Consider the following 6,629-nt stretch of genomic DNA (forward strand, 5'->3'; position numbering starts at 1 on the left):
AGGTCACCTTCACTGCGACGTTTTCAATCAAGATAAATTTTTAATTAACGGTGTGGAAGTTAGAATGAGACTCGTACGCTCGAAAGATTCATTTTGCCTTATGGAGACTAGAACGTTGTCAAAAATACGTATTCTCGATGCCAGTTTACTCATAAGAAGAGCAAAAATAAGTTCGGGTGTGCTACTCGCACACGCTAGAATGCTAAGTAAAATTACCGCCAAGTATCCCCTTACGAGAGTCGAAGTTAAAATATTCACGATACACGCCGGTGTCGTGGGGGAATCGATAGACAATACAATACTCGGATAGCTGCCGAAACGAATAATAGTTGGCTTTGTCGATAACAAGGCATTTAACGGTGATTGAAAATTTAATTTCAAAAATTACAAAATAAATTTCTTTTCGCTGTACGCCGATGGCATGCAAATTCCCAGTAGGCCGTTACAGCCAAATTTTTTAAAAGACGAGCCGCTCTACATTGAAGCTATGACACAATATTCTCAGGAACTGGCATTCACTTTCTGAACGAGGGTAATTCTATAAGCAGAGACGATTACGTCAATGGCTACACTCTTTTCGCTTTCGATCTTACTCCGTATCTATCCGCTAATTGTGCAGGACATTGGAATCTTGTGAAACACGGAAGCTTACGATTAGAAGTGAGATTCGAAAAAGCTCTTTCCGTGACTATTAATTGTATCGTCTATGCAGAGTTCGATAACGTTTTAGAAATCGATTCCTCGCGTCAAGTCATTGTCGACTTTTCCGGTTAGCTCTATGCCTTTCGTGAGAAAAATATTTTCTCCCCACTACACATATTTCTAATCCAATACCACGTGAGATGACGAAAAAAGCTTCAGTCTTGTTCGTGACACCGACGCTGACGTTTCGTAACATAAAAAGAGTAGCGAAAATTCGAATATATAATGGATATAGTCATCGACGTACAAGGTTTTCGCGATGTCGAAGACAACTTTATTCCTAAAGAAGTCGCGGTTCTTGCGATTAATGTGACGATCACCGGGCACTGGATTATGAGACCACCTTATCCATTTGGAGAATTACTCGAGAGAGCAAGACGAGAAAACAACTGGCTTACACGAAATTATCACGGAATCGAATGGTTCGAAGGAGACGTTAATCCTATATACTTTACGATACATTTGCGAGCTATTACACAACACGCACGCTACATCTATACCAGAGGACAAGAGAAGTCACGTTATCTGAGTAATTTACTCTCCAGAAACTATATAATCTGGAAGGAATTTCTCCGACTGTCAAAAATCTGCCAGATTGCGGACAACGTTGCACGTATCACGGATTTCAAACCAACGTTGAATCACATTGCGCCTTACGCAACGCTTACAAATTGAAACGTTAGCTAGATATACGAAATAGCAGCAATTTGAGCTACGATAGTCTTCCTTCAGAAAATTGCAGCGAAAGCGACGTCGAGAGCGAAAAAACAAACAGCGGAAATTTTTCAATTAAATTTAAAAATCAGAAAAACGATATACGAGGTGTGATCAAAAAGTAAGGTGACTTTTAATTTTTATAAAAAAATATTCATTTATTCATCCAAAATTATGTTATCCCCTTCGAAATAATCCCCCTCTGATACAATGCACTTGTGCCAGCGCTTTTTCCAGTCGTCTAAACACTTCTGAAATGCGCTTTTGGGTATTGCCTTGAGCTCCTCCAGCAATGCAGCCTTAATCTCCTCAATCGTCGCAAATCTTCGTCCTTTCATGGGCCTTTTCAATTTTGGGAAGAGGAAAAAGTCGCAGGGGGCCAAGTCTGGTGAATATGGTGGCTGAGGCATGATGACAGTATTGTTTTTGGCCAAAAAACTACTCACTAGTAACGACGTGTGCGCAGGTGCATTATCATGGTGCAGAATCCATGAATTTTCTTTCCACACTTCCGGACGTTTTTTTCTTATTAATTCACGCAAACGCCGCATAACCTCAAGGTAATACTCCTTGTTTACCGTACGACCTTGTGGTAGGAATTCTTGATGCACAACGCCATGGTAATCAAAGAAAACTGTGAGCAAAACTTTCACATTCGAACGAACTTGGCGTGCCTTTTTCGGTCTTGGCTCTCCTGGGCTCTTCCACTGGGATGATTGGGCTTTGGCTTCGACGTCATAACCATATACCCATGTTTCGTCACCAGTTATAACCCTTTTGAGCAGATCATCATTGACGTCGTTCAACATGTCTTGGGCGATGTTCATGCGACGCTGCTTCTGATCAAAATTAAGCAGTTTTGGAACGAATTTCGCTGACACACGTGTCATACCCAAAACATCCGTTAAAATTGATTGGCATGAGCCAAACGATATGTTAAGATCATCAGCTATTTCTCTAATCGTGATTCGACGATTTTTCAACACAATTTCTTTCACTTCCTGAACATTTTCGTCGGTTTTTGACGTGCTGGGGCGTCCAGAGCAAGGTTCATCGTTAACATTTTCTCGGCCCTCTTGGAATAACTTATACCATTTATAAACATTTTTTTTGCTCAAAGTTGACTCACCGTACGCCACTGTCAACATTTCAAGAGTTTTTGAACACTTAATACCATTTTTTACACAAAAATTAATACAAACTCTCTGCTCCATTATTTTCAACAGCAAAAAATCGCCGAGCACGCAAACACGAGTCTAACCTTTATGCCTTTCACATAAAAACAACACATCCTATATAGTCAAAATTGTGAACATATGATCGTGACGAGTGTACCAACACAACAACAAAAAAATTTTGAAATTAGAGTGTACAGAGCGCGCGAAATTCAAAAAGTCACCTTACTTTTTGATCACACCTCGTATTTCGCAACATCTCGAGGCGTGGAGAGAAAATATCGTGACAGAAAAGGCGAACCAAAACGAGGACGAACAAGCGACAGCCGAAGAGAAAAAAGATCTTCCAAAATTCGACTCGACGACTGATAGAGATAAAACTAACACTAGCGTTTCGCAAACGTCTAGTATTTTTGAGAACTCTACAACGCACGTACTGGCAAAAGAGGTAAATTCTGAATTTACGCATACATTTCTTCTCTCACGCTCACCTACGCCGAAAAATGAATTCACTGGAAGTTTTAAACGCTTTACATTATCTCAGTGTCCGACATGCGGGGGGTCTATCCTGCCGACCGACTGCCGAGGGTGTGGACGAGGTAGACTGCCATTGTCGCTAACACAGACGATCACGATCGACCTGGCCAGCATTGGGTCGCCTTTTACATCGAATGCGGTACAGGAACATATTTCGATAGCTACGGCTTGCCGCCCTTGGACTCAAGATTTCTCTTACGACTTCGCCGAAACTCCACCACGTATCGCTGGAACACGACGACGCTGCAAGGAATACTTTCTCAAACTTGAACAATACTACTGTGTGTATTTCTATATTTTATGTGTAAAGATTATAATCTTAGCCAGTTTCTTAGTCTGTTTACCTCTGATTGTAAACGCAATGATCGATTGATTGCAGTTATTTCATAAATTTTTTCTTCGTTGTAAACGTAAAACAATTAATTCTCATGCTGTATGCCATCATGTTCAATCGTCTACTGTTTTAAAACGTAAAAAATAAAATAAACGATTATTCTCGCGAAAGAACTATTTTATGTACCAACGTTGTTTTATCAATAAACATCTTTTTTTTCAATTTTGTCACTGTAGGCCACGTCTATTATTTTTTAAATCATTTTCTCGTTCCCTTCCAATTGTCATCTTCTTTTATCATATTTTTTGTGAGAACTAAATTAATAAAAACTTTTGTCATTTTTCGAAATAAGACTAACGCTAACATAAAGTGTAAAAAAAATTTATCCACTAAACCGAGTAAATCATCCCAGCTCTGTTACAACCAGGCACGAATTTGCCCATTCCTGTTTTCCTCCTGTCTTTCCAGACAAAATAATCGGTCGCACAGCATTAAATAATAGAAAAATAAATAAGCAATAAAGGAAGACTCTCTTCATTTCGTCTAACCAGGACGCCGAGGTTCGAAAAAAAACGAAAGGCCATAAATCATACCCGCATTCCTCTCCAAAGCCTGAACCTTTCCTCCTTTTTCTCCCCTGGCAAAAAACTGTCTCGGGGACCTATTTTCTCCACCTCCACCATTTTCTCGGACTTGGCGGTTTTTCATTTTCACTTTCACTCTCTCTTTCTCACTCAACGCCCCCTCTCTCTCACCATTCGTAGCGCGGGCAGCCATGGAGCGAACCAATCGTAGCGTGGGCAGCCATGGAGTGAACCAATCGAAACGCGCAATTTAATTACCTCATTACTCCACCCTCGCGTCACCAAGCAGTCAGAGCGCTCCCTTTTTCCAGACAGGCCCCTCTAGTCGTCTAGGGGAGAGTGGGGGGGGGGGGGGATTTGTTTTGACGTCTAGGAGGAAGAGGGGGTTTGTTTCGACGCCTAGGGGGAAGAGGGGGTTTGTTTTGACATTTAGGGGGGAAGAGGGGGTTTGTTTTGACGCCAGGGGTGGAGTGGTAGGGGTTTGTTTTGACGCTCCATAGCTGCCCATATACTACTCATACCATTGTGGATTAATGGGAGGGGTATATAATGATTACAATTTATTTAAAGTTATATTATCTAGAATGTCTCCATGCCTCTTGATACACGCTGAGCGGCCGAGGGAACATATTTCGGTCGCTTGAGTGAAGCTACGAAAGCGGAGGCAGGTTCTCTCTCGCTCTCAGCGCGCCGACAAGGCTAAACAATGAGAACGAGTGCGAAAAGGTCGGCGATAAGTCGGCACGTTTCTAATTACTAAGTCACACGGATACGGGCTCATGCTTGTGTTGCTATCGGTTATGCCAGACCGCCGCTTGATGGAGTTAGTCTCGATGTCGTAAACCGTCACTGGTCTGGCATCCCTGCTCTTGGCATGGGAGGAGGTGGAGAATGGAACTCGCTTCACGTGGAAATTCGAGCGCCCCTTGGCGGGAAGTAGATGAGGGGTCGAACTCACTTTTGCATGGAAAGTGAACGTAATTGAAAATAAGAATTCAATGCTTTAAAGCGTCATATCTTAGAAACTAGCTAGAATAGTCGGCCACGTGTTTTAAAGTGTGTATGACTCAGCATTATGTCGACTTTAATGATATATAAAAATTAAAGTTATTGGTAAGGTTTAGGCTGCGTTCTACTTAACGGTCACAACACTCGTGGAATCATTTCATCTTTGTCGTTTATCAAATGTTAAACGAGGACAAACGATGCTCGCGAGCTTTGCAAACGTTGAGTGGAACGCAGCCTTAAGGCCGCAGCACAGACTCTTGCATAATGCATAATACATAGTGCATAAGCGAATCAACTAATCAGAATCTTTCCTTTCCTTCTATTCCATGGAAAAGAATTTCGATTGGTTGATTCCCTTATACACTATGCATTATGCGTTATTCAAGAGTCTGTGCTGCCATTAGTCTTTTCGCAATAATTACAGCGCACGTATAAAAGGATTCTGTGTCTCTTAGATTTTTATGTTTAACAACATATTTCAAGGAGAATTAAATCGGTTCCGAACAGCCTTGGAACGTTCCTTGTAAGAATATGAATGATTTTCCAATAAGAATGTGGCGTAGTAATACGCGGTAATACGGGGAAGAGGAACAAGAAGCGTTGCGCATCGAAAAGGCGTCACTTGATATCGGGACGAAGAGGCGATTACAAGTCAAGTCAAGGTCGGTTTTGTTTTATAATTCTACTTACGTTCAAATTACGGATTGTCACCGGCTGATCTCTTATAGTTAATCATCGTGTTTTACGTGTTTCTCTAAAATATCTAAGAAGCCGTCTTGCATGGCTTACACGTTGATGACACGTTGCCAGTCAACGAGTGTAGCCATCTTGGATTGAAATCTCCGTACAGTATTTCTAAATGAAAAGAAGTGTTATAAAGTGTTTATAATGAAGAGTGTAGTGTTTTACCAAGTTTATGTGAATAGACTGATAATGGATGAAAGGATAATGAACTGACTCGAAAAAGAGGAATTAATGGATTTAACGGAGATTTTTATGAGTAAGTTCCTGAGACATATTTATATATAGACGAAACAATTTGGACATCGGATTCGGTTTGAGAGAGAACATTAATGTATATATATATTGTTACGCCGCCGCCTGCTACGCTTTGCCGGTTTCTGGTGTCGCGTTGTCAAGGGGACGCGCCGTTGTTGATAGAGAGTTCGGCAGATCTTTGGAGAGACGTCGACACTTACGGACGTGTTTTCTCCATCGCTTATCGAGAGTTCTTATTTCCGACGTATCTCGTGTTATCTACGAATTGTATAGACCTCTGCAATAAAGACCGTTTGTTTCCTTTTAACCATCCTCTGTGTCCAATCCTTTCCGCGCCTCGGGAGTGCGCGTCGCGCTCGTGAGTGAGTGAGATCGTGCGAAGCGGACGCAACATTTTGGAGGCTCGTCCGGGATCCAGAGGGTCTCGGATGATTCGGTTGCCGATTGCGACAAGAAGGAGAGCTCGTATGGAGAGCACCGCTCGTATGGAGAGGGTGCGGCAGCAGATCTGCGGGACACGCAGCCGGCAACGGAGGAGGCATCCCCGCGAATTGAGGAGACTTCTTCGACTTCTCC

Source organism: Trachymyrmex cornetzi, unplaced genomic scaffold (genome assembly GCF_001594075.2).
Source record: "Trachymyrmex cornetzi isolate Tcor2-1 unplaced genomic scaffold, Tcor1.1 scaffold438, whole genome shotgun sequence".
Classification (NCBI taxonomy): domain Eukaryota; kingdom Metazoa; phylum Arthropoda; class Insecta; order Hymenoptera; family Formicidae; genus Trachymyrmex; species Trachymyrmex cornetzi.